The sequence below is a fragment of the Amblyomma maculatum genome, chromosome 3 (genome assembly GCF_055883805.1).
Source record: "Amblyomma maculatum isolate TAMU_Amacu chromosome 3, ASM5588380v1, whole genome shotgun sequence".
In the NCBI taxonomy this organism is placed as follows: Eukaryota; Metazoa; Arthropoda; class Arachnida; order Ixodida; family Ixodidae; genus Amblyomma; species Amblyomma maculatum.
In genome coordinates, this window is record NC_139346.1 from 124,143,209 (window position 1) to 124,166,063 (window position 22,855).

A 22,855-nucleotide genomic window follows, 5' to 3' on the forward strand; every position below is an offset into this window, starting at 1 on the left:
GCTTTGGAAATGGCCCTGATAAGGAATATATCTAAGGTGAACAATTCTTAAACCTTTCTGCAAAGAAGGGGGGTTGAGACATACAAAACAATAGAATAATAACCACACAGTGAACCGCAAATGACATGCAAAAAAAAAATGTTTGAGGGCAAGCTCAAGTAGCAAGTGATAAGGAGGAAATGTGTTTGGAGAAACATGTGCAGCTTATGCTATTGCGGAGGGGAATAGTGTGTGTGTGTGCTGTGAATAAACTGTACAATTAACGTTGTGAGGGATTGTTTTTCGAACAGTTATGGTGCAGAGGGAACGTTCCCTTAGAGATATTTATTCCAAACATATTTCCTCCTTATCGCTTGCTACTTGAGTTTTCCCTGGAACCTTTTTTTTTGTATGTCAGTTGTGGTTTACTGTGCAGTGATTATTCTGTTGCTTTTTCCTTCTCACCCCCGTCCTTCGCAGAAAGTTTTATGAATTGCTCCTCTTAGATATATCCCATATCAGGGCCCTTTCCAAAGCCTGTCCCTTTGTAAGTGGATGTATCTGCACCAAACCTGCTTAGGTAGTGACTAATCATCCACCCAGTATTATAGTTTTTCCTGGTACTAGGGCTTTTATTTCTTTTGCAGGCCACAGAATCCCTGGTTCTAGGCTGGAAAATACATACTGAAGAATCTTTTTTTTTTTCACTCCATAGACCTACTTTTTTCTCACCCATCCTCCCCTTCCACACTCCATAGACCTACTTTGTTCTCACCCACTTTCCTCTTCCCCAGCTTTTATTCTTCAGAAGCAAAAACATATTTAAACCCCTGCCAGCGATGATTCAGAGGAACACAAGACCACTCGGAAAGGTTGGCTTGACCTGCGAACTGAGGCATATCCCCTTTACCCTTGCTCAGTGCTCCTTCATATTCTGTTGTTTAATTGTTTCATGAAATTGCAGTGCCAGTGTATAATTAACAATAGATGCATTGGCATGCATTTAGTGAGTACATTTCAAGGCAGGTTTGCTTGCAGCCTACACAAGATTCATAGTAACCTTGGCTTTTGATTGCGAAATGCAGGTGGCAGACACGCCTCAAGAAGGAAATCTCATCCAGACAGCTTGTTGCAAACGATGAGCATTCATTACAAAGTACAGCTGATGAAGCAACAATGCAGGTGCCGGAATCCTCCATTCTTGACGATGTGCACTGTGACTTGAGCACAATGGATTTCAGCGATGCATCTGTGGAAACAAGCATAGCTACCTCTTTGCTCGACGACCCGAGTGATTCACATCCTTTGGCGCTTGTGTGTGGTGCAGGACAAGAAAGCCATTCCACTTCAAAACAGAGGAACGCTGTAAGGCACCTTTTAATTTTGAGCTCCTGTTTAGTCAGTGTAAATATAGCATGACACCAGTGCAACATACATTTGCTTTTAATAGTGTTCCTTCAACTTCCCCAGGGAGCACGAAAAATTTGTCTAAATACCTCAAATTTTTGTTAAATTTTTTTTTCAGACATGCCAAACAGAAGAATGCGCTACTTCAGGAAAGCTAATTATACTTCTCTCAGCGACAAATGGCACTGAAGCATCTGCTCAAGTCATGCACACAGAAATGACTCACAAGGTTAGATGATGACGGTGTTGTTCCTTATCTGTTGTGTTTAAGTGTGGTTTTGTCTTGCTGCTAGCAACCCGCCTTTGTTTTATTCCAATCGTACTTGCATTCTGGAGCAAAGTTCATTTTTAATTTCTTGTTCCTGCATAACTTTGTTTTTATTTTATAATGGCCATGCTTATTTTATCTTTATTATTCATTTTACCTTATTTTATTTCCTTTTTCATTTCATCATTCTGTATGCTTATTCTATCCTGAAGGTTGCAAGCACAGATGGAAATTGGAAGCGAAAATGTGGATTTTATGGCTTTGAATCCTTAAAGGAAAAAGAAGAGGCACTAGAAGATATGTGCGGTGTGACGCTGCAAGTTTTTGCCTCCTCCTGAACTTGTTGCCAGCACCGCAATACAGGTGCAATGCAATGTCAAGGGAAGACAAGTTATGCTTGTTCCTTGCTAAGCTACGGCTTGGGATCACATTCATTGCCCTGGCAGCTATGTTCAGTGTCACATCCACAACAGTATCAACTGTGTTTAAAAAGACACTTGATATTCTATGCATTGCTCTGAAGGATTGGGTTTTCATGCCTTCCAGAGAAATCTTCAAGCTTTCTTTGCCTGCCCCATTCAAAGAAAACTATCCAAATTGCACCCTGATAATAGATTGCACCGAGGTACGCACAGAAACACCATCAAACCCCGATTGTCAACACATGCTGTATTCACATTACAAAGGAGGATACACGCTAAAAGTTTTGATAGGTATAATTCCAAATGGAATGATAAGTTTCATTTCTAAGGTTTATGGAGGACGGCATACAGACTCTTTCATAACACAGGACTCTGGCTTCCTGCAGCTTATCAAACCAGGGGACTTAATTTTAAGTGACAAAGGATTCCCAAGCATACGGACAACTGTAGAGGGTAAAGGTGCAGTGCTACTTATGCATCCTTTTATTTCAGCGGGTGGACAGCTTTCTCAACAAGACATGGAGAAGACATACAAGATTGCGTCTGTGTGCATCCATGTAGAAAGAGTAATTCAAAGGTTGAAGATATATCATATTCTAAGCAACAGAGTACCGCTAAGCCTGTTCCCACACATGAACAAAGTGGTTTCAGTGTGTGCTGCCCATGTAAACATGCAAGCACCAATCATTAAGAAGTAGGCCTGCTTGGTTTGCTGTGGCATCCATAAATTGGTTTGTAGGCATGGATTGCATTTGTAAATAGATGACATTTGAAAGACAAAATTGTTTTGCAGTTTTATATTAGCACACTGTGACTTGACAACTGCAATTATGTGCACTTTGTGTAATAAATGCGTTCTTCAATCGGAGCACTATTTTTCGTTTGTAGTGATTTTATTTTGCAGTGAGACGTCGCGCGATGGTTCTGTAATGTGTTCTTGCACTGCAAAGGCATGTTTTTTTTTTCAATTGTACAAAGGTGAAGAATGCAGAAATGAAAGTATTGGACACAAGCCAGTGCATGGCTCCAATTAATATCACAGTATTTATCTTTGGTTTATTGAATGTGAACTGTAACCTACCACAGCAAACAAGATCGCTTAGACAACACAGACTGGCATCAAGTATGCAGTAAACTATTTAGGTCGTAGGCCAATGTGCAACATAGTATATGGTACTCAATTATAATAATGAAACATAATGAAGGCTTGTGATTGTTTCCCTTCTTTGTACAAAAAGCTTCCTGTAAAAAGCAAGCAAAGGCTTGAAAAGATAATATATTGCTATAATAGAGTAATAGACTAGCATTTCACTTTGTAAATTACATTATTACACCAAATCAAAGCATTGTGACTACACAGACGTGCAACAACTATGCAATGCTTTGAAGCCAGACTAGCTAAACCTACAATTGCAACAAAAATTACTCTTTAAATAGGGTTGAATACAGTTTCGTAATAAAAACAAAATATGCATAACAGTTTACCTTTAACAGGGCCGAAATCTAACAGCAGATATATATAGGTCACCTGAAATATGCTAGATATGTACCGCAAAAAGTTTGATGGGGGGAAAGTATCATTCATCAGTCCATAAAAACAGAGCGTGGAAACCTACAACAAACGTTGAATCAAAAACTTGAAATAAAAATACTCCATCTTGGAATAAGTTCCCACAGACAAGCCTCGTCCCGAATTACTTTCACTATTACTGAATGTTTGGGACTGTAGACAGAGAAAATGGCCCACTGCAGGTTCAGAATATACATCTGGACTTGAATTTGCATATAATAAGCACGTGTGGTTCTCAGAACAATCAAATCTCTATCAAACATTAAGTAGGGGAGCAAGCTTCGTCTTTCTTCATAGTTAATGAAAAGTTCTTTTCTGTACTTGAACGTACACTTGATCTCAATCAACATGGTTTCACTGCCAATTTTTGTGAGTCCATCTGGGCTGCAGCACAGCCACGGCTGCTGTGGAAGCACAACGAGTCCTGCCTAGAACATGAATAATGTAGATTAGTGCTTGAGTTGAAATGTACAACAAATAGGAAACTGAGCATGCCAGGAATAACTCGTGATGTAAACTGGTAAGTGAGCTCACCTGCACAATACGGATGCCAAGCTTACGTTGGAGCTCTTCTCGTGCTATGGCTTCTGTATTGATGCCTAGTAAAAATATTGTCACGTAGTGGTGACGAGGGCGACGACACAAATGAAGGGTCGATGATTGCACTAAAGAAACTCTTTATTTGGGCTGACTTGCGCCCGCAAAAGAACTAAGAAACTCGGCGGCGGCGATAGAAACAAACGTGCTCGTCGATCGTCGAACAAAGAATGCCCGTCACACTCGGCAGCGCTCAATTTAAAGGCTGCACAGAACAATCTAGATAACGTCGCAAACAGCTACCAGCACGGGCTGGAACATTGTGGAAAGACACCCGAGTGGCCGGAACCTTCCAGACAGATCTCGGTGCGTCTTGCGCTACGACAAAACTGATAAAGGTGTGACTCGCGACATCGAGCAGTAACAAACAAAGATTACAGAACTGATACGCGGTCCAGAATCAGAGTGATAAGCCTGTATGCCGGCGGCTGTTAAAAAACAACAAATACTGTTTTGCAGGTTTCGCGGCATTACTCCCCCCTTAAAAAAACATCGCCTCGATGTTTCAAAACAAAGAAACTTAAACATAAACACTGCAAAGTATAAACACCACAGATTCTTTAACGCGCGTAATATGGCTTCAGTCGTACAACATGTACAATTTCTGGGCGTGCGCGTCGCCGTTGTGATGCTGATGTTCCGTCGGGAATGACTTCATAGTCCAGGGGTCCGACGCGGCGAAGGATTTTATATGGCCCAAAGTATCGACGCAACAACTTTTCACTTAATCCGCGACGGCGAATTGGTGTCCAAACCCACACTTGGTCTCCTGGATTGTACTCTGCGTGGCGTCGTCGTAAATTGTATCGTCGGCTGTCGGTGCGCTGTTGGTCTTTAATACGCAGCCGTGCGAGTCGTCGGGCTTCCTCTGCACGCTGCAGGTAGGCGGCGACGTCAAGGTTGTCTTCGCTGGTTACGTGCGGCAGCATTGCGTCGAGCGTCGTCGTGGGCTCCCTGCCGTACACAAGCTTAAACGGGGTCGCTCTGGTCGTCTCCTGGACTGCCGTGTTATACGCGAAGATCACGTACGGCAAGATGGCGTCCCAGGTCTTGTGTTCAGCGTCGACGTACATAGCGATCATGTCCGCGATCGTTTTGTTCAGGCGCTCCGTAAGGCCATTGGTCTGGGGATGGTACGCAGTTGTTCGTCGATGGCTTGTGTGACTGTATTCCAGGATGGCTTGCGTCAACTCTGCCGTAAACGCCGTTCCCCTGTCCGTGATGAGCACTTCTGGGGCGCCGTGTCGCAAGAGAATTTGTTCGACAAAAAATTTGGCGACTTCTGCCGCGGTACCATTTGGTAGTGCTCTTGCTTCGGCGTAACGGGTAAGGTAGTCAGTGGCCACGATGATCCACTTGTTACCCATAGACGAAGATGGAAAGGGGCCGAGGAGATCCATCCCAATTTGTTGAAAGGGCAGGATTGGGGGCGGAATCGGGTTTAGTAGTCCTGCTGGTCTGTTCGGCGGCGTCTTGCGTCGTTGGCACTCACGACACGTCTTCACGTAGTGGGCAACTTCGGCAGGCAGTCGCGGCCAGTAATACTTCTCCTGGATTCGACGCAACGTGCGCGCAAATCCGAGGTGGCCTGCTGTTGGCTCATCGTGCAACGCCTGCAGAATTTCTTGCCGAAGGGTTTTAGGCACTACGAGAAGCTGCGCGGTCTTGTTAGGTGCGAAGTTCTTCTTCACGAGGAGGCCATTGCTTAACGTGAAGGATGATAAATGTCGTCTGAACACACCAGGAGGGGAAGCGGTCTTTCCTTCCAAGTAATCGGCTAGCGCTTTCAGCTCAGGGTCTGATCGCTGTTGTTCTGCGAAACTGCTGGCGCTTACCGGTCCCAAAAAGGCGTCGTCGTCATCGTCCTTCGGGGGAGCATCGACCGGAGCGCGGGATAAGCAGTCTGCGTCTGAATGCTTCCGGCCCGACTTATAGATTACAGTCATGTCAAATTCTTGAAGTCGTAGGCTCCATCTGGCAAGGCGGCCGGAAGGATCTTTCAAATTAGCCAGCCAGCAGAGCGCGTGATGGTCGCTTACCACCTTGAATGGTCGGCCGTATAGGTATGGACGAAACTTAGAAGTGGCCCAGATGATTGCAAGGCACTCCTTCTCGGTCGTCGAGTAATTGACTTCGGCTTTTGTGAGGGATCTGCTAGCGTAGGCGATTACTTTCTCCTGTCCGGCACTCTTCTGGACAAGAACGGCGCCTAGGCCCACACTGCTCGCGTCGGTGTGAATTTCGGTCTCGGCGTTTTCATCAAAGTGGCCAAGTACAGGAGGGCATTGCAGGCGGCGCTTAAGTTCGTCGAAGGCTTCTCCTTGCGGCGCTTCCCATTTAAAAGGTACGTCAGCCTTTGTAAGCTGCGTCAACGGTTCGGCGATCCGCGAAAAGTTTCTGACAAATCGTCGATAATAAGCGCACAGCCCAAGGAATCGGCGCACAGCTTTCTTGTCGGCAGGCGGTGGGAATTGTGCGATTGCAGCTGTTTTCTCCGGGTCTGGGCGAATACCGTCCTTGCTAACGATGTGACCTAGGAACCGGAGTTCTTCGTAGGCGAAGTGACACTTCTCTGCTTTTAGCGTTAGTCCCGATGACTTGATGGCTTCCAGCACTGTCTGTAGTCGTTTTAGGTGGTCTTCAAAGTTTGACGAGAAGACAACAACGTCGTCCAAATACACCAAACAAATTTGCCACTTCAAGCCTGCCAGGACTGTGTCCATTACTCGTTGAAACGTGGCTGGTGCGGAGCAGAGCCCAAATGGCATCACCTTGAACTCATAAAGGCCGTCCGGTGTGATGAATGCGGTCTTTTCGCGATCACTTTCGTCGACCTCAATTTGCCAATATCCGCTCTTCAGGTCCATCGATGAGAAGTACCTTGCATTGCAGAGCCGGTCGAGAGTGTCGTCGATGCGGGGAAGCGGGTAGACATCCTTCTTCGTTATGCTATTCAAGCGGCGATAATCAACGCAGAAGCGAAGTGTGCTGTCTTTCTTCTTGACCAAAACGACTGGTGCCGCCCAGGGGCTGTTCGATGGCTGGATTACGTCATCACACAGCATTTCCTCAACTTGATCGCGAATGGCCTGGCGTTCTCGCGGCGATACACGATAAGGGCTTTGGCGCAGAGGTCGGGCGTGTTCGTCCGTTATTATGCGATGCTTGGCCAGTGGTGTTTGTCGTACCTTCGATGACGATGAGAAGCACTCCCCGTAGCTTCGAAGCAGACTGAGAATCTGGTCTTTCCTGTTGTGGGTCAATGCCGGGTTGATGTCAAATGTGGGCTGACGGAATAGGCCCGGTGCGTCTTCCAGCGTTTGGTCGTGGAGGGAGAATACATCTTTGAGGTCGGCTAATTCGTCGAGAAAAGCGATCGTCGTGCCCTTTTGAGATGCCGGTATTCTTCGGTGAAGTTTGTTACCAGCACCTGAGCTTGACCTCTCCGGAATTTCGCGATGCCTCTTGCGATTCCGACACCTCGTTCTAAGAGCAATTGGATATTTCCTTCGACGATGCCTTCAGCGGTTTCAATGTTTGCGCTACCTACGCAGACTGCGATGCTTGATCGGGGCGGGACGGTCAATTCTTCATCGAGGACGTTTAGAGCGATGTGTTGCATCGACGTCGTCGTAGCAGGAATGGCTTTGTCTGCAGAGAGCTTGATGAGCTTGGATCACAGGTCGATGATAGCCCTATGTTCATTTAGGAAGTCTATACCTAAAATCACGTCGCGGGAGCACTGCTGCAGGACCACAAAGCTGGTGGGGTAAGTACGCCCATTTACGGTTATTCTTGCAGTGCATCGTCCCGATGGAGTAATCAGGTTGCCACCTGCGGTGCGAATCAGCGGGCCATTCCAAGCGGTGGTAACTTTTCTGAGCTGAGAGGCTAACGGTCCACTAATGACTGAATAGTCAGCTCCGGTGTCTACTAGGGCAGTGACTCTGCGACCGTCGATATCAACTTCAAGGTCACTTGTTCGCGTCCTCGCATTGCACGTGGGCCTTAGTGTCCGATCTCGGCTTCGTCGTTTCTTCAGGTCATGGCCGGGGCATACCATTGTTACTTCGCTGGGCGGCGGTGTCTGCTTGCACTCTGGTCGTGTTGTCGGCGATGTCGTCGTGTGGAGCGGCGATGAAATGGTTGCGTCGTCGTTAGTGGTCGTCGGCGGCGGAGGATCTTCTTCTTTTCGCCGTTGAGCAACCTTACCTCCAAAGGTTGCTGCCTTTAGTTTCCCCTACGGGGGCTTGGGGACCTTCCGCGCACACTACCATCATAGTTACGTCCTGGCGACGCAAAGCGGGCCCTGTACGGCGATGGAGACCTGAATCGACGGCTTGGTGGCGCAATCTCACCGCTACGCAGATAGTTGTCGATTTCTTGCGGTCGTTCACCTGGGCGTGGTCGTGGAGCGTCGACTGCAAATCCGCGGAGACCGATTCGTCGGTACGGGCAGTGCCGCAGAATGTGGCCGGCCTCACCGCAGTGGAAGCATAATGGGCGGTTGTTCGCTGTCCTCCATGCGTCGCACTTCCTGGGGCTTGTTGGTCGTTGGTAGGCTTGGCGGGCGGGAGCCAAGGGACGGTTTTCAGGAACAGGCCGGTAGCGGCGAGGGCTCGGAAAGTCATCACGTCGGGGCGGAGGGCGACGTAATGCACCAGCGTAGTTCATCGCTGTTGCCTCTTGTGCTGGAAAAGTCGCAGCCGTCGCTTCAGGAACGCCCAGCGCCTGCTGGACTTCTTCACGGACGACGTCCGCGAGTGTCGCCACCTGGGGTTGTTGCGATGATGGCTGCATTCTGCGGAGCTCTTCTCGCACGATCTCCCGGATGATGTCCCGAAGGTTCTCCCCGCTTGCAGATGCGCTGGGGTAGTGGCATGAGTAGTCTGGTTGAAGTGGTCGCTCGTAGTGGCGCATCCGGGTGTACAACGTCTTCTCGATGGCAGACGCTTCCGTTTCAAATTCCGCCACTGTTGTTGGCGGATTTCGGACAAGATTTGCAAAAAGCGATTCTTTGACGCCTCGCATTAAAAATTTGACTTTCTCAGCTTCAGTCATGTTAGGGTTAGCGCGGCGAAAGAGGCGCTTCATCTCTTCAACGTACGCCAGCACAGGCTCGTTAGGAAGTTGAAGTCTTGACTGAAGGAGGTCCTGGGCTCTTTCTTTTCGGACGACGCTTGAAAAGGCAGTCAAAAACGCTTCCTTAAAAATGTCCCAATCCTTCATAGCTGCCTCATGATTTTCGAACCAAACTCGGGCATGTCCTTGAAGAACGAAGTAGACTTGCCTGAGTTTCGTGGCGTCGTTCCAGCCATTGAATTCTGCCACACGGTCGAAAAGGTCCACCCAGTCTTCTGCATCTTCATCCGGTCGTCCATGGAAGCAGGGGGGCTCACGGGGTTGAACGAAAACAACCGGTGCTGTAGGCTGGGCCATTGTGAGCGTCGATGTCTTCCGAGATCGAGTGGGGTCAGGCAGCAGACCGTGTTCGGGTTGTAGGCCTTGAAGTCGGCGGCTGGCTCGTTGACCTGTAGGATGGTTTTCCAGGGCGACAGGAACACGGCTTGGGTCTTCGCTTGAAGGATCAAAGGCAGCACCTCCACCAGATGTCACGTAGTGGTGACGAGGGCGACGACACAAATGAAGGGTCGATGATTGCACTAAAGAAACTCTTTATTTGGGCTGACTTGCGCCCGCAAAAGAGCTAAGAAACTCGGCGGCGGCGATAGAAACAAACGTGCTCGTCGATCGTCGAACAAAGAATGCCCGTCACACTCGGCAGCGCTCAATTTAAAGGCTGCACAGAACAATCTAGATAACGTCGCAAACAGCTACCAGCACGGGCTGGAACATTGTGGAAAGACACCCGAGTGGCCGGAACCTTCCAGACAGATCTCGGTGCGTCTTGTGCTACGACAAAACTGATAAAGGTGTGACTCGCGACATCGAGCAGTAACAAACAAAGATTACAGAACTGATACGCGGTCCAGAATCAGAGTGATAAGCCTGTATGCCGGCGGCTGTTAAAAAACAACAAATACTGTTTTGCAGGTTTCGCGGCAATATTTACACGCCAAACTTCAGAGCAAAGAAACTATGAACATCACGCTTTGTGTTAAGCTTGCAGTAGAACAAGTGAATGCAGTGTTGCGACACCATAACTATGCACTGAAAATGTTTCTTTTAAACAAATTTCTGTGCTGTTGTAAACATACCATAGCGCATTGCAGCACTTGTGTATGATGATGTCTTACAAAGGCTAACAGCAGCTCTCTCCAATCCTTCATCATTCCTTTTTGTGCGTATGGCATGGGCTTTCGTGCTGCTTATGCGAAGTCGACGTTCTTCATGCCATCTGCAAATTGACAAATTTGAAAAAAAAAATGAGTCAACACAATGTACATGAAATGTGTCTGCTACCTTTTACTGAAGTGTAGTTCCATACCGTGAGCAGTTTGCCCGGCCTATGGTGTGGAAACACATGTCACAAGGTGCTTCTTTCAGCACTACATTTGTTTTGTAGATATGCGCCCTTTCATAGTCCATTTCACCAACAAAATCCTTTACTTCAGTTTTTTTTTGTCATCAAGGACATTATGATATCTGTAAACTGGCCGATTTGACATTGAGTGCAGTAAATCGTCTAAGATATCCTTCTTCACAGTTTCCGATACTTTCTCAACAATGTCATTTATCACGTTCGCACAAATGACATCTTCGGCACTTCGATTTTGCAGCACCAATATTTCTCTCAGTGGGCACTCTATGTCCGGATAGCTGTGAACAATATTTGGGTCAGCAGCTTTGTTATCAAGAGTGCTGCTGCCCTGTCCTGTTGTGGAGAATGAGACAAGGGGTAAGGAAGATAATGATAACTCATAAAATGGAAACTGCTGCTTAAAGGTGTGGCACAAGGGATGCCCAAAAATACTTACGGGGGAAGAGGTCCAAAACATCATGTTCTAAGCGCCTCTTGGGCTTTCCACTCGGTTTGCCTCATTTCTGGGGCTCGCTGGTGCACGAATTTACTTCGTGGTCGTTCACATGGAGGCACACCGCAGCTGCGTGCTTGCAGTTAGCTTTAATTCCAGCTTTGCAGGTGCACCGCCCCTCTCGGACAAGCAGCTCCTGCTTTTCCTGGCAGGACCACGCCATCTATGAGAGGCAGAAATAAAAGTGAGATAGCGTAGACCCTTGCCGCCTTTTTAAGAGTGACTTCATTCCCAAACTTCAATCTACAAATTTTCAGCAACATGTCATCTGGCACCGTGTACATTTTTTCAGTTCACTTCGTCTGCCCCTCTGTCATACTATTCCGGGCGCGCGTACAAAGCTAAAATTAAGGCGAAATATTTGATTAAAGGTTTCATTATTTAAAACACCGAGTACAATGTTCTGAGTGCGTTTTTATGCCTGCGCAGTTACTCCAGTGCTTCGCGCACATGATACCACAGTTAGTACAGCGCGCCTCTAGCTCGCCACCCCTCACGCTGAACACCGCGTTCGCGAAACAGATTTTTCGCATTTACGCCTGTAAATTCGATAGTCGCAAAAATTAAATAAAGTGCAGGCATGACATAACAACTGAAATAAAGACGACAGACCGAAAAAAAAAAGCGAGCAATGCGTGTGGCTTATGAGTGATGTTCAGCTGCCTCCCGGCCAAGTCAGCCGGTGATGTTCTAAACGTGTGTCTCGTACCGTCCCAAGCTTTACAGTGGGTAGTAAGATATGGCCGCAAAGAATCTTTTCCCGACGACGTAAACGTCGTTCCCGAAAGCGCACGATTTAACAACTCATTCCCATGCATTTCGACAGCGGAGAATTTCAACCGAATGCACCGTTTTGTTTCGTAGCTAGTGCTTATAATAAAGCGGAGATTTGAGTATGTAACAAATGAACAGACACCTCAAGGTACACGTCGTACACGACGTTGTCGCTGACTTGTGACACACATTTCCCATTCAATCGGGCTTCGTCGCTTTCAATTTCCTGCTCCACAGAGTACACATGATTAATGAGCTTTTCACCTTTGATTAGGTTCGCTTTCCTGAAATAGCTGTCGAGCTGGCATATCTTTTTGAACCCGCACTGCAGCCGGATCATTGCGGCGCGCGACAAAGCAGCGCGAGACGTTTGCACGTGCGCGGAAGCGAGAGGCGAAAGGAGAAAACGTGCATGGGAGCCTAGGAGGCGCCGCGGCATCTATCTTGTTTTTATTTTTCTCTCAGAGATGGCGCTCCCTGTCAGGAGCAGCAGCGCCGCTCGACGGTGCTTTGGAAGCCTATAAAGGTGAGCTGTCTGCGAAGTGTACGACTTCGCACCGGCACTCTAACGCATAGCTACTCAGTGCGTTGGTGCCCTAATTCAATTGACCATGCGTTACTACGCCCACAATGTTATTGAAAATACGAGGGAAATAAAGACTCCTCCCTTTGCTGCCTTCCAGACCAAATCTTGATGTGGTTAATCATCATACGCACAGATCGAGTGACAAGTTGTTACACCCGTGCATAATTTATTTCACACTATTTGTTCTCTTCGTCGGAACCCAATATGAAATCATCCCTGATGGCTAGATTACATACCAGTGCAGCTGCGCGTGTCCAGAAATTGTGCATCTCTGCGCCTTAGGTCCTATTACGCGCCCTAAAGTTCAATTAACGTTTTACTTTTTATTGTGCATTCTCCAAATTTTGGAAATAACGACGCGATATTTTAAGGGTAAAGTAATGTCCCGAACCAAATAACCTTTATGTCTTGGCCCCGCCGAGGTGATGCGGTGAATACGGCGCTCGACTACTGATCCCAAGGATGCCGGATCGAATCCCGGCCTCGACGGTCGCTTTTCGATGGAGGCGAAAACCAATACGCCCGTGTGCTGTGCGATGTCAGTGCATGCAAAAAAAACAAAAAACCCAGGTGATCGAAGTTTCAGAGTTCTCCACTACGGCGTCTCTCATAGGCTTAGTCGCTTTGGGACGTTAAACCCCACAAAAACCAAATACCTAAAAAACGTTATGTGTCGCTGCTATGAACCGCGTTCATGCGAACATTTCATTGCTGAGAAGGCAATCTGTGCTGTCTGTACGAACTATGCAGTATCGTGTAGATGAGGCTGAAGCATTTCGTTTTGGAAATCAAACTAGCGCACTTCAAAACAAAGAACAGGAAGAGAACGACAACACAGCGCTGTGTTGTCGTTCTCTTCCTGTGTCTTTGTTTTGAAGTGCGCTAGTTTCATTTCCAAGATGATTTACGAACTAGCCCGTTCTTCCACCCTTGCAAGTTGCATTTCGTTTTAACCTATGGTGCGCTATAGTGTATTTAAAATTATTGCAGCCACTCGCGTCCGCCTCCATAATGTTCGGGATTTTGTTCTAGACGTCTTTTACGGCTTTTATCAAGGTGTTTTTTAGCCAAACATAAATTTAGCGCTCACATGTGCAGAGGGCGTTAAGGGTTTACGACCAGCGATCACGTTTGCTTTTATCGCCGTTTTCGAGTTCTTTAGTTCTTTCTTTGGGTACAACTTAGCCCAGTGATTTATTTTACAGCAACCTGAACTCCTGCGTTTCTTACCTTCAGCACTCTCATCGCAACAATACCTTACCAAGTGGCAATGCCTTGCCACGTGACATAAATCGCGTGGTATTGTCACGTGCCAATACCTTACCCCACTGACCTGCGATTATTTTTGAGTGTAAGTGCCCACAGTAAATAGAGATCGATACTGCTTCATCACTTCCTCCAAAGCGAAATAAATAAAAACATTAAACAAATTTGAATGAAAAGACTATTATATTAATATTATTATTATTATTATTATTATTATTATTATTATTATTATTATTATTATTATTATTATTATTATTATTATTATTATTATTATTATTATTATTATTATTAAAAGACTATTATTGTATTATTAAGGCCCTGTCGCATGTACTTTTTAAGGTGAAACTTGAGGTCCCCCTGATTCAACCCATCGCACCGTGTACAACCGGGCTAAAGCGCAAAACCATCCTTGGTCGAGCTTTCGCTCATAAATATTTTGAAGCCATGTTTATAGAGATTGCAACCTGGGCTGGCCGATGCTCCTAGAGCACGCGATCAGCGCCCTTTTAGGGGTAAATTTCATAACGCGGGAGGCCGGCTGCTGAGCGCCTCATTTCGCTATGTGTCGCCTAAGTGCGTTATTTTAAAAATACGTACTCTCGAGGGATATGTTCGGTGTGGAAATTTTAGAAAAGGGGAAAGAGCGCTTTCTAACGTGCACAGTTTGGAACAAGTCATCTCTAATCATCACTAACGACTAAAATATTCCATCACTACTAACACAACTAATCACTAAATAGCTTTGAAACATATTGAACACGTTCAGAGGTAACAGTCGTACACATGCGCGGCATGCAGGAAATGACTCAAGTGTGCATTAGCAAAGCGGATAAGCAAGACATGCATTCTTTGTCGGAATGATGCCAGGTAGCGAATTTTAGTTGTCCTTTGCCTGATCATATACAAGCGCATATTTTTTATAGAACGTCACGTTTTTCAGTAATATTAGTCAGTTTATCGTATTTCGGTATATAAGAAACATTACTAAAGGCCTTAAATATATTGTATTGCTTCAACACACCGCTGAAGCGATGTCTGTGTAAAGGACCCAAACATACCGGAGTTACTGTTTTTATGCAACACGACTAGGTGAACGGTATTGAACGCAATTGTATTAGTGGCGCATGCGCAAAATATGCGGCCGGGTTCGTGAATGTAGGCAGCCAAGCGGCAAGATTCCACTCTCTGCTTACATCGCGCCATGTTGTAGAGCATACTACACACCCTTGGACTTCGTGATGAGCTGTTTTCATCTTTCTAATCGTTTAGAATGTAGTAAATTCTTGTTTCCCGTATTTCATATGATTTTGCCGTATCTTATGTATTTGCCAGTGCATTTATGCCTGCTTATTTTGCCCTGTTCTGGTCTTAATATAGTGAATTTATAAAACAGAAAGCACACGACAGTCTCCTGCAGCAATTTAAATGCTTTGTCGCAATGTTTTTAATAAAGCTGAAATGCAAACGTGCTCGAATTGCTAGCGTGACTGTACAGCGCTTCATCCCCTCCGAGGCGCCTACCAGCGCATATGCGTCGAGCGCCGTGCGCAAAATTTTCTGTGAAACGCTACAGAGGTATTTCATTTGCAAGAAAATAAATACAATGACGATTGTTGCTGGCTATAGTTTTGGTGTCCTGGTTAGGGAAACGCATGCAATCTGTGAAATTAATGTCGAACATATTTTTAGTAGTTTTGTTAATTTGTCCCAACATTCTTACTCCTACATGCCAACGGGGCGCCGTTTTGGAGAAATAGGTGACTGAGCGGATAGTTTTTCGCTGGGGAGCAGTAGTGGTAATATAAATATGTAATTGAAGACATTACACAAAGTAAGAAAAGCTTATTGGTACACGCATAAGCTTGGGCAACGAAAGGGACGTTTGGAAAGTAAAAGCTGGCTCACACTGGCGACTCGCGGAGGTTACGCGACACGATTCGTCATGGAGGGGAGACCAGGACGTATCGCCAGCGGCCCGTTTGAGGGTGTTGCTCAATGACCTATTTCTTGCGACGCGACTTCAAATCGCGGAAGTCCTCAGCCAACCCGCCGCGCTTCTGCCTTCTTCCTTGGGGGGGGGGGGGGGGGGATTCAAGCGTGCATGTCGATTGTGCACCTTAACAAACTACAGACAAATACAACTTTAATTTATATGAAATAGCACAATGGTATCCAGGCGAATACAGCCCATCATGTTGCCTTCGCGGTGATCAGAGCGCAGATTCAGAACACAACATGTTTAAATGTGAAAACATGCAACCACCTGCAGATTACCGATTCGGAACAGTGGGAGGCCGCAATGCTTAGCTCTGATCCAGGCCAGTAGCACGTTATCACATCCTGGGCCAGAGAAGTCGTCGAGCGCCATCGAGCGACGACCACCCCCGGGACGGCGTAAGAAGAAGCTTACTCCCATACACAAAGAACACATCAATATCTCCTCAATAACGTTTTCTCCTCCTCTTCCTCCTTACTCCTCCCGCAGTTGTTGAGCATAGATGTCAAGGACCAATGCGAGAGTGAAGCGTACTAATTCGCGTTTGTTCTCGTATTCTTGTTCATGTGCTCAACACTCGGGCATGAGGCGATTTTGTGATGTGCTATTTCGTGAGGCCGCAAACAATAGCGCGCACAGTACCGCTACTTCCGTCTTCGTCAGACTAGAGCGCTTTTGGCAGTCGAAACAGCGGTAAATCTAGGCATAACCATACGATCTCCTTCCTCGCTGATAGTTACAGATATTCCACCCGATATGAGACCGAATTGATCTACTTCGAGCGCAGTAGCAGAGGCCGTGAAGGCGCGAAAGTCGGCTCTTTGTTCAAATCTCGTTCGGAGAGGGGCTTGTGATGCGAGTCGCAATACGGTGTGAACACTCGGTGTCGGTTGGCACTTGTCGCGGACTCCCTCTCCGAGACGAATCTAGCCCGGTGAACTCTGCGAGTCGGCAGTGTGAACCAGCCTTAAGACGAAATAGGGTAGTAAGATAAAAAATAATAGTAAAGCCTCTGCATTATCATGACAGCCACCTGTATTCTTCACTGCGGTGGCATCCAGACGTATTGTCTAAAGTCAAGCACTTCGTCGAGGGCAATTCAACAGGTCTTCCTCCCTGTCGGGATGAAGACATTTGCCAGCGAGGGCAGAAGCAGAAAGAAATGCGACAAATATGCAGTGCCCGTGTTATCATTGATCAGTCGCCCCCTCAAGTCGTTTCTCCCCTCCAATTATTGCTGTCGGAACCCTTTCGTGGAAGAGCGCTAGTTTACACCTTTCAAGGCGCTATTTTCTTTGTGATTTTATTTGCGGAGCTTTTAAAACCTGTTTTCATGGCGTAGGTTACCTACCCGCTCTTTCTCTTGAGCATCTGTCAATCTCACGGAGCCCACTTTAGGCGCAGTAAGTAGTTCTTCTTGAACAAAACACCCTCTTAGATAGTAAAATTGCCTTGACTCTGCTCTTCCTTCTGCCTCTTGTATAAGAGGCTGTAGTGACCGATCGTTGCGTTGTTCTCGCCTAAAGGCCACCATACTAGGAAACGACGACGCGATTGAGGCTCAACACCCGTCGAAGCCGTCTTCATCTTTAACGGAAGTCGGCAATGGGTGCCGTGACAAGCAGTCTGCGTTACTGTGATGTGCGCGAAACCAAAGTTGTATTCCCAGACGACCAGATGGATCGCGAAGTCCGGTGAGCCAGCATAGCGAATGGAGTTCAGTAACTATGGTGAAGTAGCGTCCATATAGGTATAGTCGAAACTTGAGCACAGCGAACACAAATGCGAGGCACTCCAATTCGGTAACTGTGTAGTTCCGTTCACATTTTGTCAACGTGCGACTGGCATATGCAACACGTGTTCAGCCCCACTATGCAGCTGCACAAGCACCGCCCCAAGACCGACGCCACTGGTGTCAGTGTGAACCTCCGTAACAGCAGAAGGGTCGAAGTGGCGCAGCAGTGGTGCTGAAGTTAGAGAAGACTTGAGCAGATTGAAAGAGGAATTTGCCAATATCCGGATCGCAAATCAACCGAGGAGAAATATGACACCGAATGCAGGCAGTGGACAGCGTCATCAATGCGAAGTAACGGGTATACGTCTTTCTTTGTTACCGCATACAAAAAACGGTAGTCTACTCGAAATCACCAAGAATTATCTTTTTTTTTTCACACCAAGATCACAGGTGCGGCCCACGGACTGGAAGATTCTCGGATAATTCCTTTGGGCAGCATTTCGTCCACCTGTTCTTGAATTATCTTGCGCTCTGCCGGGGGACTCTCTAAGGTTTTTGGCGAATAGGGGGTGAGTTTCTGTTGTTAATTTTCTGCTTTAGCCGAGAAGCTGGGAAATGGCTACCCGATCTGTTTGAGGCAAAGTCGAACACTTGGGCATGAGTTGTCAAAATGTCTTGCAGAATACGACGTTCACTAAATGGGAGTGATTTGTTGGCCATGCCGTCAAACTCAGCATAATATTCTGAGTTCTCCTTCGCGGCTCCTCTGCAATCGTAAATAATTCCAATGGTATAAGTTACATAGTAATCAAATCTCGCGAGTGCCAAACCAGAAGGAAGACGAACAGGCTCTTCTGATACGTTCACAACCCAGAGGTATGCGCGACCATCCACGCCCCCCCCGCCCCCCCCGACGGAGCGTGGCACCAAAATATTTTTTTTCGCTCCATTCGAGACATCTGGCTCGACGACTATTGAATGTCTACCCATGAAGGATTCAGATGACTTCACGAGGAGAAACGTCGCCGTCATCGCAGGCAGCAGCACATCTTGCTTCAAGGCGAGAACTCCTTGATGACTCTGAGACATGTTATTTACTAATGCGGGGATAATGTTCGGCTGAAAACAAATTTCACCGGCACTAAGTCTAAAGCCGCACCACACTCGCGCAAAAAGTGAACACCCAAGACAACCTCATGCGTGGCACGTCTCAATACAATGAATTCTGTCCTATAGCACTTGTCACCAATTACAACTGAAACTGAGCACAGGCCAACCGGAACTAAAGTTTCACCCCCAACTCCACAAAACGTAGTGTTTTTGTCCCACACAAACATAACTTTCTGTCGAAGGCGGTTCCTTAATGAAAGGCTCATAACTGACACAGCGGCACCAGTGTCAACCAAAGCATCTGTTTTAAATTGTCTACACACACTGACACTTTGTTCTTTAGCATGACGATAGGTAGAGCTATGCGGGAAATTGACCGTGCGGTGACCTAACCTCCATATGTCGCACCTCCTAGTTTCCCAGCGGTGGAGAAACAAAGCGGCGACGTGGGGATGGCGAACGGGGTTGTCGCTGCGGTGGGTGAGAGACGCTGTGATCGGACACAGGGGAGTCATTCCGTGCGTGGCGTTGAAGGAAAGAGGGCCGATAGAAGGTAGCGGTGGCTGCTGTTTCCACTGGGCACCATTCGTGAAGTGCGGTGCTCGTTGTACAGGGGGTCGGGTAACTTGACGACGCGGGCAAAAGCGGAAGATATGCCCGCTGCCCCCCCAGCCGTAACATACGGGTGGCTGGCGGCTCTGGTATTTCACTTCAGGATCCCTTGGAGGCCGAGATGGGGCGACAAAAGGGCGACGAGGAGCACCACGAGGCACTTCATCCGGATGGGCTGGACGCTGCTGGAAATAAGGGTGCTATGTTGGTTGCAGGGTCCGCTCCACGCCGTTGTTGTAAGATGGTTCGCTGTTATTTTGTGCTGCCCATGGCGTGCGTTGTTCCCATGATGATACGGACCTCGATGTCGGGTGGTAAGGTACATCAATATTTATACGTTGGCGCTGAATATCCAGCTCCTCGCCTATAATCCTCCTGACCACAGAAGTGATGTCTTCAGCCTCCGGAATGTCGATACCGGCAACGGTTGTCACATTTGAAAGACGGCCAACTTTGGGCGCTATCCGACGTGCCTTTACCGCCTGAAATGCCCGGCACTGCTTGATGACATCTGCTACTGTGGCAAGGGTGTCCCGCGAAATAAAGAAGTTGTACACATCCTCAGCAATCCCCTTGAGAAGGTGCCTTAGCTTGTCTTCTTCTGACATCTGCCGTTTTACAATGCGACAAAGTTTCAATAGTTCCTCGATATAATGTATGCATGTCTCACCGGACAGCTAGGCTCTCTGGGAAAGCTGATTCTCAGCGCGTTCCTTCTTCGCAAGGGTATACCCAAAGGACTTCGTAATTTCTTCAAAGAATCGGTCGAAGGTCGTAAGGATTTCTTCGTGGTAAAGTCAGAGCCGTGCCAGCGGGGAAGAAAACAACGGTGTACAGACGTGCGATTGAGTACCAGCGGTTATGCTTGCTGCATCTTTCGCAATGTCGGAGCCATTCCTCAACGTCATATTCCGGCTCACCGTGAAACGTACGCGGCTCTCGCTGCTGGGGAAAGGCCGTCGTCTCCAGGTCTCTGTTCATGGGTCTGCGTCGTGCGGGTGGTAGCCATTGAAAGGTACTGTTGAGGAGATAAAGGTGGCAAACAATGCTAGATGACTGTTGCAACGAGGTACTGGCTGATTCAGAACGTTTTTACCCAGCGCCTAGCACCAAATTTAACGGATGAAATGATTTTAATACAGGTGAACTTCGTATGAAGAACGGATGCACATGGCTCAAAAACCCCGGATCAGTCCGCGCGCCTCCCTTCCTCCGCTTCTTCTTCTGCTTCTGCTGCTTCTCAAGTGCGCCGCTACGCGGCGTAACAATATTTTAAAACTAGAGGCAGTCGCGTCCTCAGGTTACTGCAGTCGATTGCATTCTCAGTGTAAGTGCAGTTTTCGTGACTTACGCCCCGCATTTTACCGTTATATTCACGTGAATACGCACGCAAGACAGATACAAGTCATGAAAAACATCCTTGACGCGCTTAGCTTTTGATACGAACGTTTTTTCCACTTCGGCACCCAAAAGCAAAAGGTAAAGACCAGCCTAGTATACTAATGGCATAGGGATTGTCCTGAAGCACCTCGTCCCAGCTGCAGCCGTTTATGTGGACATTACGACACTTACGCGTAAATACGAGAATCTAAATTGAATATTAAGAGCTGATTCTCTGGTAACACATGCGCTCTAGAAAAGATCTACTAATTGCAGTTGTCTAGAAATGTGACCGTCTCCAAGTTGCAAACTAATAAAATAAGAGGCTAAATATTTTATTGCTGCTTCGTATTTTAATTAGGGATTAACAACAGCAATTACGTTTTTCTGTCCGCCTGTCCGCATAGGGTACCCGCGAAAATCTTTGATGTACTTGCCATTATTTATTGTTAAAAATCTGTAAACTATGTAGATTAGCCACGCCAAACTCTTATACTGATTGATTTGTATATTTTTTCATGCCGATAAAGAGCAGCCCACATTTGACGGTGCAATTTACAGAATGGCACTGGACTACACACAGAAAAAATAACACAGGGGACATAGCTTAAAACAGATGACAATGGGAAAGTGATATTAATAAGGATTACGACTAGCACTGTTGCGCAGAATCTAAAGTTTGCGAGAACAAATCTGACAGAAATTATCCCTATCTCAGTGCTTTGATTTACGTAGAAAGAAAACACGTTGGCGTGATTACAGCGGCCAGTTCGTATCGAACGAGCTCACATGTGACAACACTGTGATGAAATTTACCAGTGGCATTTTGAGCTGCATCTCATAAAGAGGAGCGACGCCCCGATTTTCTTTGGGTACATTTCGCTGTACGCTATTCCGCTTTTCTTTTTTCTTTAACTTGCAAGAAATATGGCTTACAAATATTGCTTGCTATATTCGTATACCTAGGCTAGACACCTTATCAAAATACAGCAAATGTATTCACTGCTTCACACTCACTGCTTCACAGATACCCTTTCACGAGAATAATGTGAGAGATTTTTATTCTCGTTATTCGTTAGCAGACAGGTGTCTGTCGAATAGAAAGATGAAGTACACTAAACCCTGCTCTAGCGCATTTCTTTATATTTAAGCCTCGCAAGTTCGCTGAAGGTATATCTGAGCGCAAAGTTTTCTAAGTTAACTAAACGCGCTCTACAGCGGTGACGTAACAGCTTCCCAATGTCTCCAATTATTTTGAGAAAAATATATATCTTATTCGCAAGCCCTGTGGAACCAAGAAGCTTGCCCGGTTCCCGGCGCTGTGTGTTGGCCATCTCTAGCAGAAGCTACGCAAAGACGCATGTGACCCATGCTCATGAAAGCGACATGATAAATCCTGTCGCGAATTCTTAGGACAGGATGCAAACAATGCACTCGCCGCCAACGCAAGATGAACACCTCCTTCTTCTCTGCTCCCCGCCCCCCCCCCCCCTCATTCAACCTCAAGCTGTTGAATGTCGAATCAATGAAGACACCTGAGAGCAGTATTGGCTCCCCGAAACCCCCCCCCCCCCCCTCTTTTGTCCATGTTACTGCTCACGGAAAGGGCTTGCCTATACTTCGTCTCGCAAGATATCTATAGCACAGCGAAAGGCAGAGGAGCCCTTGCAATTGTGCTCCTAGAGCCTCTCGCCCCTGCGCACTATAATAAAATATTGTGCTCCTAATGTCACTCCTGCCAATTTAGGGGCGAGAGGAGTGTGGGAGCACAATTTCCTATTGTAGTACGCGGGATCCTGAGTGGACCCGGGTGCCTCTGCCTTTCACCCGGTGGTGCTAAAGCTCCCTGGGTGCTGCCACATTGTTCACTGGACAGTCGGTAGCATCCCGCGCAAGCACTGTGGAAGCAACAGCGAAACCTGTTTCCGACTGACCAGAAAGGAGGAATTACGGCGACTTTCTCGCCCGATGCGAAGGTTTTTCACCCTTTTTGCATTCTCTGCTCCTATTCCCCACTCCCCCCTCTCATCCTCTAAGAACGATCCTCACACTGCGCGCTGCCTCCGTGCCCCGCGCCAGCACTCGTGCACGCCTCGGCTGTATGAAAAAAATAGATGATGGAACACGGATGTGCCTTTTCAACCGAAGACTTTCCTCT

General features: G+C 47.0%; 1 long non-coding RNA gene and 1 pseudogene across 2 annotated transcripts; one reads left to right on the forward strand and one right to left on the reverse strand.

The window, feature by feature from the left end:
• The first annotated feature begins 1,155 nt into the window (after positions 1 to 1,155).
• Positions 1,156 to 3,502, forward strand: LOC146195941 (uncharacterized; annotated as a pseudogene). Its single transcript, XR_014705606.1, has 3 exons — positions 1,156 to 1,344; positions 1,505 to 1,615; positions 1,867 to 3,502. The product of XR_014705606.1 is annotated as an uncharacterized LOC146195941 (transcript).
• Positions 3,503 to 3,878: 376 nt separating this feature from the next.
• LOC146195942 (uncharacterized) lies at positions 3,879 to 10,623 on the reverse strand. The gene is made up of 3 exons (XR_014705607.1): positions 10,462 to 10,623; positions 4,181 to 4,245; positions 3,879 to 4,074 (listed from the first exon to the last, which is right to left on the reverse strand). It is a non-coding gene; the product is annotated as an uncharacterized LOC146195942 (long non-coding RNA).
• Between the last annotated feature and the right edge of the window lie 12,232 nt (positions 10,624 to 22,855).